At 38.7% G+C, this 14256-nt stretch overlaps 1 protein-coding gene across 5 annotated transcripts in view; it reads left to right on the top strand.

Moving 5' to 3' along the window:
* Window positions 1–14256, top strand: part of CDH6 (cadherin 6) — a 103526-nt gene that overhangs the window by 33117 nt on the left and 56153 nt on the right. The window contains exons 2-3 of one of the 5 annotated variants that reach the window (XM_038127393.1): window positions 11138–11254; window positions 12954–13057. The exons of 3 other annotated variants lie outside the window; for them this stretch is intronic. The gene's annotated coding sequence lies outside the window, so the exon portion shown is untranslated. The remainder of the gene's footprint in view (window positions 1–11137; window positions 11255–12953; window positions 13058–14256) is intronic. One more of the 5 variants, XM_038127392.1, reaches the window with a different exon arrangement.

The raw sequence follows: 14256 nt of genomic DNA, 5'->3' as shown, positions 1-14256 counted from the left end.
ATCTTGTTATTTTTAAAGGCAACACTCCACTAAGGGTTTTGAATTTCTTTCATGTTGGCTCTTTTTATGGCATTTTGAAATTGATTGTGCATAGCAAATTCATAAGAGGGGAAAAAAAAAATGACACTTGCAAACCAACTATGGCAGCATATTTCTCTCATGTAGGTAAACTCCTGGTCTTGTTTCCCAGGTTTCTGCAGCAGGAGAAACTCTACAAAATAGTTGCTAGGAGAAATACACCTGTAAGTATGGAAGAATAGTAAAAATCCTGCTTCCACAAAGTCAAAATATAACCAGTTCCTCTCTGTGCCACTACCAAGAGAAGCAGGTGGGTTTCTTAGAACCCTTCAGAGCTGAGAGTGCCAGTGGTGAAAGAACTTGCCTGAGCCTCGGCCAGATAGAGATGTCTGAGGAGAATACAGCTTGGCTATGGACTGAAACCAGGGCCTGGTTCATTTTATAAAGTTTTGAATGCACTGTTTAATATCATTTTGGTGCCAAAACATCAAGTATATCAGTCTGTGCGAGAAACTGGATTCTGAAGTAGAAGGCAACAGAGCATTTTTTCTCTCATAGCATTTCACTCCCTGGCAGAAAGCGTGCTTTTGCTCTGTCCTGGATGTACACGCAGCAGATCAAGTTTGCTACAACTGCTCTGTTGCTCCTGGTCACAACAAGTATTTTGCACCCCTACCACAACCTCCTTCCCACGACAGCCTCTTCCGTCTGCCGTTCTCAATCTCAGCATGATTCAGGTCTTGAATTTGGACATACAGAATTAACCATGCCACGTTTGAAAGTCTGGGGCACAGCCCCAATGTGTATTAGTTTGGCTTTCCACTCAAGAGGTGTTTTGTCTCAAACAATGAAAACGTATTGTACATTCAGATTAGCTTTCATTGCATTTGAGCCCAGCTAGCAGGCTAGGACACAGGTTATATTTTCAAATATTGTTTGGCAAACATCAGACTAGAAACATGTTTTCCTAAAAGAAAATGGAATTTCTCCAACATTAACCCGTCTCCAAGAGCTGGGACTTTAATTAAAAGAACAATTACAGCAAGACTTGTAATGAAATTGCTAGTCTGATCATCTCGCATTCCTGCCCTAGTCGGGCTTCTAAGGTGACATCCCTTTCTTCCTAAAACTTTCTGCAATGTAAAAAATGACCTGCATGAGCAGCCCAATTCTCTTGTAAGATATTTGTGTAGGCTTATAACCTCTTTCGGGGATTTCTTCTTAATTTGTATTCATTCGCAACCAGCAGAGAGAATGAAAAGTGTGGCAGGGAGAAACTCATTCCAGCAGTTCTGCAGCACCCTGCAGCTTAGCAAAGGTAATTTGTGTAGTTACAGCTCTGCTTTTATTGAACACATCTGCAGCAGTCATTGGATTGGGATGTTTCCTTTATGCCTCCTTGAGAGCTAGTACATGTCCTGGATGGAAGGCTGAATTTGAGAAATGTTCATATAGCCTGTGACCAGCTATGAGAATACAAAAGTCAGATTACTTTGATCCTATTAAACCTCAGAGATACTATAACACACACACATACACACACAAAAAAAAGAGAAACAATAGAAAGGACTCATGGGTAAACAGCTATTTATTTGTTATGATCTTACCCTAAAGATTTTCACGTTAAAGCTTAATGTGATTTGGAACAGAGGTGACTGGGGCATGGGGTTGGAGATCAAGGCTATAAATAACAGTAAGTACAAAAACACAGTTTAAAATTTTTTTCAGATCTTTTTTCCTTGTCTAAAATAGACTTTATGGATTTTTCCCTTGTAGTATTAGGATGAAAATGAAGTAGGATAAAGCAGCCTTAAAGTGCAATTAGAAACAATTCAGGATAAAAAGCTAATAATGAATAAACAAGTGCAGCTTAGGCAAAAGGCAGAAGAGGACTGACCCACAGCCACAAGGTTGATTTTACCCAGCCAAGCGGATTAGGAATAGGGTTAGATACCTGGAGTGTTTGTGGGGTACTGTCCCCTCAGAGTGGGTGAAAGAAATGCAATGGAAGCACACACTCTATTTTTAACCCAGAAGGAAATTCTGTTTGACCAAACCGAAGTTGTCTGCCATTCCTTTCCCATTGCTCCCAGGCTCTGAAATGTTCAGAGGCAAAGCAGTGACCCATTCTACTTCTGATTTTCTTCCTGCAGTTTTGGGTTTTAATATAATTCTTGCTACACCTAGCACTACAAGTATTATGTTCACATATATCTGGGGAAAGAAAAAGACATTTAAAAAGTGTAGATTCCACATTATACTACATAGAAGACTGTCAAAATTTTGCACAATAGACCAGCTGACAATTAATCTTCCTTTCACCCCCAGCCACAAGCTGTGCTTACATCCCTCCACGTCAGAAAAATCACATTCATCCATTATCTGTCTCTTTCCCGTCTCACTCACCAAACAGCTGTAATAAAAAAACCCACCTTATAAATTACTTCAGAACACAAAGGGAAATCTCTCCATTTTGTAACAGCTTGGCTAATTTAAAATGGAATGAGGATTCTTTTTCCCTCATGTTTTATGCTGGCATATACTTTCTGGGACATCATATCTTGTTATCAATTTACAGCAAGTTTTCATCCAGATTACTATGGGGTCCTCCAGCCAATGCAGAAACAAATTCACATTAAGAAGCCACACATTTTCTGTAGGGAGTCACCTTCTGCAAACCTTGCCTGCCCATAAGTATGCATAAAAATGTGGCTTCTGGGAAAAAAAAAGATTGAATTCTTATCTTGGGGGAATGGAGGAGGGAAGTTGTACTATTTATAAATCTAAATGTTAGGCTTAAAAAATTATGCAGATTTTAAGAAGGAATGATATATTGTACTCCCACATTTGAGAAGGAATGGCAAGGCAGGCCAGACATTGCCATTTTTTCCTTGAAGACAACTAATTTTCTTTCATATGCTTATTCAGGACTCCAGACTTGAGTGCCTTTTAAGTGGGAGTCCCCACAGGAACTGCATCCTGGCCCTTTCCCCACCATGTCAGTTCAATGGGTATGCAACTCCACTGACGTGAAAGGCTCTCTTTGCCTGTTTAGCTTTCAAGAGCAGTGAGGCATGTTTTTTTTTCTTTTTTTATGACTGAGGAAACCAACTTGTCTGTCACACCTTTTGCTGCAATTGGATATGAATAGGGACCCAGCCATCACTCCCAGATTCCCTGTATTCACCAGAGGATCTGTTTAAGAAGCTGATAAAGGAACTTTAGAAACCCCAGACACCATCAGGAAGGACACGTTCCCTCAGACTTCATTGCACAGGATCTGAATTTCAGCAGCTCTGCTCACATATTTTATCAGCCATTAGCGCATGTCCAAAGCTGGTCTTGGATTTGGAAAGGTGGAGGCTAAATTGCAAAACCCATGCTGGTGTGGTGACTACAGAGCTCCTCAGGACTGCCTAGGCTTTGTCAGAGGCCACTTCAGGCCTCAGAGCATGGCAGAAAGCAGGGCTGCCTAAAGTCACCCTCATCCACATCTCCCTCAGGCATCCATACGTGCTGCACCTCTGAGATGTGGCTCCAAATTTCAGTCAGCCTTGACTAATGAGTTGGCGCTATCTGTTTTGGGATGGGGCTTGTCCCTGCAGTGCAAAACTGCTGAGAATAGGGGCTGCTTCAAGAGCAAAAATTATCTTGTGACCAAGAGAGCAATCACACCCCTCGTGACACACACAGTGCCCTTCCTTCAATGCTGCTCCGAGAGGATGGCACAGGAGAGGGACACCCACTCAAATCACTTGCTGGGCTGGAACCCAAACCCTGCATTGATGGTTGGCATGTCAGAGTGCTGCTGGCATGAGATTAATATAAATGCATGAAAAGGTACATCTGAGGGGTGTGCCCTGAGTCTTCCTTGTCTGGCTGCATCCCAGGATCACAGCTGGATAACCAGCTGTGTCCCGACTCTGAAGCGCTGCCAAGCTAGAAGCCTCTTTGCTGCCACTCCTCTCTTTCTCCTTGCTGCTACTTATTATTTTCCCTTTTCCCAAACTTCTGCTGCATAAAAATCGCCCATCTGACAAAAAATATTACAGTCAAAATCTCATTATGGCACAGGAGGACACACCTTTTATGCAGAGCTGACAATTAGAGTTTATTGTTAGTCTAATTATTATTTCAACAGTAAAATCAAAATTAATCAAACAGTTATTCTAAGTCCAGCTACAATGAGGCTAATAAAGAAACTGCAGCATGCATGTTGTTCCAACACCTCTTAATTAGATAATCTAATTATTCCTAATTCCCATTAACAGTAAACCCGATTTGTTGGTACTCATCATCTTCTGGTGAGTTGGTACTCACCTTTCTTATGAGTAGAAACAGCAAATAATTAGCACCTTAAAATCTTCACTGGGAGGAATATCTTTAGTCATGCGGCTGCTTGAGTTTTTTACGCAGTCTGTTAATACCACTTTTTTAATTGGTGCCCAACTTTAGTTACCAGTTACTCACTTAAGAGGTGTTGGAACAACATGCATGCTGCAGTTTCTTTAGGGTAAAACCATGAAATTTTACAGAGTGAAGATAACACCAAAAATAAGTTGGATATTAGTCATCTGTTGGGCAATTGCTGATTTAGCCAAAACAAGCTAATGCAACCTCAGGACCAGACAAAGACTGAAGTGGCCAGGTGAAGACTGAAGTGTTAAGGTAAAACAAAATCTGCCATTTTTCAGTAGCAATGGTAACATCTTATTTCCTGAGGTGCAGGGCTATAAAAGCTGTGCTCATACTGGTACTGTTGATGCAGTCTTGCACATGCCAATTACATCAATGCTTGTGTCCTATTCTGGATACTAACATCAAGGAATACTAACATCAAGGAATCACTTGAGCTATTCAGCACTGAAATTAAAGTTCATTTCCTACTGACAGTAGTAGGATTACAATAGCCATTATCAGTTTAGGTAGTAGTGTATAGCACACAGATACAGGCTTAAGTATATGTGTGTATATATATATATGTGTGTATATATGCACACACACACATTTGTAAATATATATATATTTAAATACATGCACATGTAAACTCAACACTTGGAATATGGTACTAAGTGACAATGTATCACATTTCTGACAAACTTCAGGCATAGATGAACAGAAAGGAATGAACATCTAAAACCATCGATCTTAGACTGAAGTAGATTGAATCTTGTTTTTCCATAGACAGATGGAATCTTGGGTGATCCCTACTTCTTTTCAATTGCCCATACTTGGAAAACAGTCATATTACCACCTACAAGCTAAAACAGCTTGCAGTAAATCAGAAGAAAGGGGTATTGGTTAGTGATTATGAGAAGGGAGAAGAGGCGCATAATACTGGGGAAGAATTCCCCTCACATTACCTGTGTGTACCCAACACCTGTGTGGTGGCTAAATTTGAAGGGTTTTAAATAGGAGAAAGAATCTAATTTCCGGTTTGACACAGAAAAATAATGGATTTTTTTATGTAACTAAAGAAATAACATTTTGTCACAAGACAGGTCAATAGATAATGTGTAGATAGAGCTAATAAACTGCTGGTGTAACCTCAATTTGTTTTTAAACTTGTCTTCAATCCAGCAGGCAGGAAACATCATAAAACTGTAAATGTCTTACATCTTTAAGAAGAGATCATTGAAAGCAAAGTTGTAAAGACTTACATAGAAAAACATTAAATCTTACAGAGTAATGAAAAAGAAACATGTATGTATTAATGAGTATATCCATGTTCAATTTATAATAATTTCTCAGATTTTTTTTGTGTCCATATTGTCTTCTGTTTCTGCATTAGGTCTAAAATGTCACGGTCGGTATAAGAGGCTTAAATGCCATCGACTTGATTGCAGTAAGAGTTAGGTTTTTAAATGCCTTTGAAGGTCTGGTCTTTGCATTCACTTTCTATGTTCAGAAATTGTTCTTTACAATTTTCACAGAACTACACTGAGAATAAATACAGTGAAGATTATTAAGTGATCAAGTTCCTTGGTAATAGAGGCTGTGTGGGTACCTTAGGTGAATAAACACTCATGGTTTGCAGGACAATTTGACAATTTTCAGCTTACATCAGTTTGCCCATAACTAGAGGTGAGAAGGAAACAGGAAAGCAGAAACTGGGAGGACCTTGGGATCAAAGCTAAGTGACCTTGACAGGAAGAAGGCTTTTATCTGTCCAGAAGGAAGCATCCCAAGCTGATGACAGTCAAAATGCACTAGAAGTGCATGTAATATTTAAGATACCGAAGTGGAACATGTTACAAGTGCAAATAAGTCAAATTTTTAGAAATGCTTGAGATTTAATTAATTGCATTCTTTGTTGCAAAACCATGCAACATTATATATATAACTATTATATAACTTTTATAACATTATATAACTATTTCTCTGGAAATAGTTAACAAACATTTAGTCACTTCAAATCGTATTTAAGTTCAGGTCATTTAAGCTCCTGTCATAAAAACCAGGCTAACAGAAATTTTTCCAGTAAGAGTAACAAAAATTGAAAGAAGCTACAGTAGAACTAAGAAACATTTTTAAAAAATTAGGAGTGACTTGCTGGCTCTACTGGCACAAAATTCTTAACACTTTCAACAAAACTGAGGCTGATTGTTCCTGTTCACTGCTTTCTGTTAGAAGTGTCAGAGAAGTTTAGGTTTGTCTCAAGAAAATACTTAAGACACATGGAGTCTTTCCATTAATGGAAGAATAGATGATTTACCCCTCTCTGATTTGAAGGGAAACATCAGAGATTATACTGGCACCTCAGGTGGTCGCATTTCTTTTCTTACTGGAAATAATTTTCTTGAGCATTAAGTGCTCAGGGGAATGCCTGATGAAAAGGATTTTCTGAAACAAAAGTAAGTCTGTCTTGTCCAGATTAGTATCTCCTCGGGGTTTTTTAAAACAGGGACATCTGTTTATAGGCAAAAAAAGCCAAAATCATACAGAAATTATTTATTTTAGTTCTGCTCCTCTCAGACTACTTCTCCAGTGTTTTTGATCTTGGGTATCAATCCTGGCAACTCCATGGAATTAATTCAGAATCAAAACCAAAAACTCTAGTGAGTGAAGGCCAATTTTTCTGTCTTCATTGGCTTGCACAGAGCAATGTTCTACTGAATCCTGGACTGAGAACAACCACTTGAATAATATATTCTGTATTTTTAGGATTAGCTCCTTCAGTTGTCTAAAACATAAAAGCAGAGCTGTCCCAGAAGCTTCTAATCCCCAATTTGCTGCGTATGATGATCACATAGTTATTTACCATTAACAATATAGTTAAGAGTTGCAGGATGGCTCCAGTTCCCTTACATGGAAAACAATAGAAAAGAGTCTGTCCAGAATAGATTTTAAAAATAAAGCACCATATTCAAGTCTCCATTGCACAAGGGGAAAATTGCAGTAATTCCATTATAGACTCCACTTGCAAAAAAACCCAACAAACTCTCTATATCCCAAAGAGATTCCACATATAATTGCAAAGAATTTAGCGATACCAGAAACACCAATTGTTCCAAGTCAGATTGCAGTCTTTCCTGACTTGATGTTCTTTTTTTTTTCCATGCCTAAGAAAAAACATTTTTACAGGGATTTGATCACATATATTTTATTGGTTTCAATGCCCAGAGAAAGCTCCTCATGAGAGAAATATGCTTTAACCAAACAAGCAAAGAGGTTAGCCACCTGTACAGTATTTGATTTTCACAATGTATGCCTATAGAGCTGGGTGAACCAAGAGGAAAAAAAAATTAAATTATGCCATTCAAATTTCTTCAGTATTTCTAATTAAGCAACTCATTAAGATTTTTCAAAGAAATATTGATGTAAGTGGCATTATTAAATACTTCAGAAGCTATTCAGTCACAAGTAACATTATTCTTTTATACATTTTCATATTCTGAGAAACATAAAATTGCTAGCAAAAATATATTAAAAGGCCCTTCTCAAAGAAGAAATACACCTCTCAGATTAGTGATTTGAAAAGCAAGTATGCATGTTTCCTATTCAAGAAACTTCAAGAGTTTCAGAAACATCACTCACTGTTCACAAAACCTCAGTTAAATAATGAGTCATCATGGCTGGAATTATACACTGAAGTGGTAAAGTTTATTGCCTCACCTGAAGTCACAGGTTGAGTGTAGCTGCTTCTGCCATGCACTTGAACAATGAATAAATATCAGCCTTCTGGAAATAGAATGTGCTGCTTGTCAAATTGCTAGAACATCCCTGCCAGCATAGCATGGTATTTATTCACCCCGAATGAACCACAAGCATGCCTTTTTCCTATTTTAATACTCATTTTTCAGTCCTAATAACTCTGAAGTCGCTCAGAAATGGTCAGTCCCTCTCACTGCTGCAGCTGCTTCCTCATGCTAGCTTTCCTGGGCTGTCCTGGCTGTCTCCACCCTCTGCCATCCAGTCTAGCCCTGCTTGAGAAGATCACCTAGACCCTTAACAAGATCACAAGTAGGATCAAAAGATCTAAGGAGGGAGACCAGCACATTTTCATTAGCTCTTCTCTCTTTTGCTACAGCTTCTTAAGCTGTGCAATTAATAAGGGCAACATTAGAAAGCTTTTATAGATTCTGTAGTGTTTTAGTGTAGCCAGTTACTATCATGATCAAAGAAATAACAGACCTTTTCATCAAAAAAGAGGCATGACCTCCTAATCTACAGTTCTTTTAATAGCACATTCTTAATGAAATCAGTCTTAATGGTCATCTCTGCATTTTCTAGTTGACTTCTCCCATTGGAGCATATTTGCACAAATGGAGTTTGCTTGCCCACAATGGGCTGAGCATTGCAGGCATTTCTGATTTGGTAGCACTCTGCACCCATTTCACGTTGGTAAATGCCATGAGAGTCTATGAGAGATAACAAAGCTCCTGACAATCAAATGCGAAGTCAAAGTTTAGCTATTTCTATCATGCCCAGGTTCCAGTACCTTATGTCCCACCTCGTTTGTTTTCGCCTAACTTCAGAGTGGAAAATTAGCATATGTTTCTGTCAAGAAGTCAGGAAAAATTAACTGAGCACTGAGCCTCTAGCAGAGAGGAAGATACAAGCAGCAGCTGGTGAATAGAAAACTGCTTAAGAAAGACAACTGCTTTGCTCTGCCACAGATGAAATGGGGCTCACTGGGAGCAGGGGTAGCGAGGAGAGTCCCTGTAGCAGGGAACTGTGAAACGTAGGCAGAAAAGATTAGGGTCGCTAATAGGAAAAAAAATAAAAGAGACAGCAGCCATCCTGTTTGGCATTGTGGCTATCCTAGAAATGTGAAGTTACAGACAGTTGTAAATTAAAAATATAAAAGAATAATCTCCTTTGTACATAGGAAAAGCGCATATATTCTAAAATGCCTAAATTAGAATTGTCAGAGCTCTGCTTACCTGTTTGCCCTCACTTGCTAAAATGGTTGTGTTGTTAAGAGTATCTGCATTTCTTCTGAAAGGAATAAATCAGGATGTGAGCAATTAATATCATATCTCACAAAAATATGCACTCTGCCCAAAACACCCGTCAAAGAATTTTCTTTTACTTGTGTCTGTTATTGAACTGCCTAATTGCTACTGTCAAAAATAGTCAGTCTTTGATGAGAAGTTATGTCTGTGCCTATTGAAAAAGATGCCTTACCTCCTCCTTTCTTTTATTCCTGGCTATGCATGTGGCAGTATAGCCTGTGCCTTCATTATCACACTACAATACTTCAGGGAGAACTGCAATGCCACTAAAGCATCTGCAAGCCCAGATTTTTCTCCTGTGTTTGGAAAGTATCGCTGACACTTTGGCTTTGAGTAATTGCTGATCAGCACAGAAAGGATCTGTTTCCTGTGGTTCTGTCTTATTTATGGGAATTTGTGGATAATTTTCCTCAGATGGCATGAGGGTAGATACCTAATAAATGGTAGGCTGAGTGTGTGTGGAATAAAGCAAAGCAGGGTATCTCCCTGAGAGTGAGAGAAACAGTTTTAAAGGAGAAGCTGACCATTTTTTCTTTAATGTGTCCAAAGATTTTTAATAAGTCCTTACCAGATGTTTTTAAGTGGTGGCATCCCATACCTTTCTCAACTGGAGTCTTGTGTAAAATAGAGCTTTTTTTTTTTTTTTTTTTTTTTTTTTTTTTTAATGAAGAGCCTAAAATATCACTGATCACTTTTAAGAGCATGTCTAGGAGACTTCCCAGTTCCAGTGTCTAAACAGAAATACAACAGATATTTAGACCATGTAGCTTTTTCTGTGGGAGACAAAGAACTTTAAATTAGGCACTTGATGGTCAATTAAGAGCCTTTCTATTAACTGGATAGAAAGGCCAGGCTCCTTTTCAGACATTAAATTTTGATGCATAATATAGACTGAATTTCTTTTTGACAACATGCCTGTTTTGAAGAGCCTGCTAGATCTCTGTTCTAACATACCTAGATAAAAAAATACAAAAGGGTTAGGGAAAACCACAACTTTATAATTTGATAGTAGCTTACTGCGTGTCTGAGAAAAACAGTAACTTGCACAACGAGATGACAGTACTGCAGATTTATATCAAGAACTGCAACAAGAAATAAGATTTTCCTACAGCATTTTCATGGCTTCAGGGTTACTTTGAGTACTGCTGGAAACTCTGGCTGTAGTTCCATGCACATCTGCTACTCTGTGCCACTAAGGTACTCATCAGGAATAAAAAATATGCGTATCAAATATGCATAGCAGTAGGAACACTACTGATTTGTTCTTCTACTAAATGTAGTTGATTGCTTGGCTGTTTTAGTCTTCTATCAAGGAGCAACTTAATGTAATTTACAGTATTAGTCTGTACTATCAGCTAGTCACATACCTGTCCCTGGTTTAGATTAGAACACAGCATTAGCAGGGTGCTTCCTGCTGCAGGGGGACATTGAAATGCTGTGGAGGCCTGTCCCCATGTCACCTGCAAAGGCAGAAGAAGCTGGAGGCCTTTTGCAAGACCAGCTCCTGCTCCGTGTTAATGCCACCCAGAGGTAGCTCACAAAGAGGACAAGATCAGCTAGGGCTGTCTGTCTGTTTGTCCTTCCTCTCCCATATCACTTCTTACAGAGATGACCAGCCTGTGATACCTCTATAAGGTTGTTGCTCTTACTTTCCCACCCAGGGAATGCCAGATCCTTTTCCAGGTGCTCCAGCTACAGTGTCCATAAACCCTCCAGCTTACACCAATGTCCAGCATTGTGCAAGAAGTGCAAAGCTGCTCGTGCTGCTTAAAGCACAGGTACGATGACTCAGATTTCCATCAGAAAGGAAGAATATCCTAGTGATTACAATACTGCTGTAAGCCTCAAGAATCTACATCCAGGTTCCAGCCCTTCCACAGATATTCTTGAATGACCACAGGAATGTCACTTAGTGCAGCCATTCAATGAAAACAAGATTTCCTTTTCTGTGCCTTTCTTCTGTCTTATGTGTTGAGACTGTTTTTGCACAGTGGATAAAAGATACACTCCCAGTGTGGCTAACTACTGAGACTGAGAGTGGGCATCTCTGGAACAAGATGAGACTAAGGATCTTTCCAAATGCTAGCTGAAAAAAATATCAAAATCTCTGAGAAAAGACAAATATCATCATCAGTTCACAAAACGGCTATTGAATAAATTCATACAGTCATCTTTTGCCATGGCCATTCATGAACTTAAGAAGGAAATAGACTTCTCACTTCCCCTCTTTTGTCAGTGTGTGCTTTTGTGAGGCCTGGTGCTCTCACTAGGTCCACTAGGATTAAATCAGTTGTATTGTACAAAACCACCATGTTAATAGTTCCCAGTGCAGGATGGAGGTAGTAGTTATCTTAGTATTTCTACTGCATTTAGTTATTTTTACAGTGCTGCACCTTTTTTCCTGCTGAGAGAACTGAATAAAAAAAAATGACTTTGAAAGACATTATAATCAACGGCTGCTGGCTGCAATTACATTGTGTACTTGATGTCTTCATAAAGTACCTCTAGTTTAAACCCACAAATCTTTCAGTTTGAATTCTCTCTTGGCTCTGTTCTGTTTTGTTATTTCAGTGGTGTATTTACAGGAATGATCGCTAGAGTACATGGGTTTATATAACAAAGATATAAAAAAAAAGTTATCAGAAGATTAAAATTTCATCAGCTATCTTTACACTGGAAAAGTGGCATTTTTGTTCTATTTATGACTGATATTTACAAAGGCAAGCCTTGTGGACAATAAAGAAAAAAAAACATTTGAGTTTCAGTGCTGTAAAAGCTTATTCACACTTGAGAAAATTATTAGATGAAGACTTTCATATTTAAATGGTCATAAGAGAGACATAATTGTAAAGTAAGCTCAAATTCAACAACGGCGTTTTAAGTCCAAGTCGATTATGGACAAGTCTGCAGTGTTACAGCTTCTGAGCACATGAAACTTAGCTATTACTGAAAATATCCAGCAATAAATTTTTTTGCTGTGTATGAAAATGTATTAATCTGATTTATTAAAGTATATGACTATTACTCTGAAAAGAAGTGAATATGATAAATTTGGAAGCTTCTATTTTTTAAATTAGCTGGAATACTTTTTTTTCTTTGAGCAAATAATGTCACTTTAACCTTTCCCCCTCCATGATAAGAAAGTTTTTTTTTTGCAGATTTTCCTTAGAGACTTAATAATTTCCTTGCAATCTGCCTCCAGGCTAGCAGAATCACATTCTTCACATTAGGTAGGATGGCCCCAAGGACACCCTAGCATCCTGGCTTCTCTGACTAATTCAAATTCTCCTAGGGACTTGGACATTGCTCCTTTGGCTTTGAATAAGGTAAAATCCAAGCAGCAGATCACCAGATCCTTACTTAGAATGCCTCATTCCATACCCCAGATTCTCACATCTGACACAGTAAATGCAGAAGTCACTATTTAGCCATTTTTCTCCTCCCCCATTAATGCTTTCCTCACCTTTGATTCCTCAGGCTTTGACAATGAGTTGTTGATGTCTTCCACTGTCACAGACCTGACAGATTTAACACTTGCATGTGGTGTTTGAGCCAGGGGAGAGTCCTTCCAGCAAGACTACGTGAGTACAGAGAGTTCCTCTCACTGCAGGGTCTTGCTGGGGGACTAGGAAGTGATTCTTCCGCGTAGGGAAGCTGTGAATCCAGAGCCTGCAGTCCAGGTACTGTCACTGCCTTGGCTCTGTAGAATTGTTTGGGATTTAAGCAGGTTCAGTTAGCCTGACAGACTTGATTGGTGCTGATTGGGTAAGCATCTAGAAAATGATGTCAGAGTATTTTTAATGTGTTCTCACGTCATCTACAAAATTAAATATAAATTAGAGATTTCGGGCTAGAACCCTTCTTTTCTTCCAAAGATACTGCTGGTAAACATTTTATATGATGATGAAGACAGGGAGTAGTTGTATCTTTCTAGCAACACTTCTAAATTAGACCGGATTTGGGGGCAGTAAAGGTACACATACATATGCATTCATAGTGTAATCTGCTAGATTGAGAGACTAGGGTCTATTCTCTGTCTTTATGCATCTTTTTGTAAGAACTTAAGCAAACTCCATAAGGATAGAGGCAATTTGTCATGTCACAAAAACAAAAACAAAAACAAAACAACAACAAAAACCCCAAACAAACAAAAAAATATGCCTCAAGCCCTAAAACATTTCACATTCTCAGTTTCCTGTATGCGATGCCAAAGTGAATATTAACTTTCACCGGCTCATTCAGTTTCTGTGAGAGAGTAGCAGGACATTATCAGTTCTTCAAAACACAGTTGATGTTCATTCCAGTGTACTTAATCCAAACCTGTAGAGCTTTGTATGCAGCACTCGAACAATGAAACTCTACCTTGATGACCAGGAAATAAAGGATCTATTAAACTGCCACTTCTGTTTGAATAAAGGTTGTATCAAAAACTTTAGCGATGACAATAGTTGCTAGCCTATTTAGAAGCTATTTAAAATGTAATTATCAGCAGCCCATAACATCCAGATGTATAAATTCATACAGGAGCATAATTGAATGCATGGGTTCAGAAAAGAAACTATCCTAAAGTCCAGACTCTGGTACACTTTATAAAGAGTATTCCTTTGAGAATCTGCTGATAGAGTGACTACTATGGGGTTGAACAGAAAGGAATGAGAAAAAGCTGTTTTCCCTCTCCTTGCTGATGCCTCTCATGGGAAGGCTCTTTGCTAGTCTAGTTTATTTAACAACCAGCTGGGAAGACCATTACAACCCACAGAGCTGAGCAGGAGCAGAAGTG

The sequence above is a fragment of the Motacilla alba genome, chromosome 2 (genome assembly GCF_015832195.1).
Source record: "Motacilla alba alba isolate MOTALB_02 chromosome 2, Motacilla_alba_V1.0_pri, whole genome shotgun sequence".
NCBI classification, from domain to species: domain Eukaryota; kingdom Metazoa; phylum Chordata; class Aves; order Passeriformes; family Motacillidae; genus Motacilla; species Motacilla alba.
Note: the sequence above shows the minus strand (reverse complement) of the source record. Positions and strands in the feature narration are given on the sequence as shown.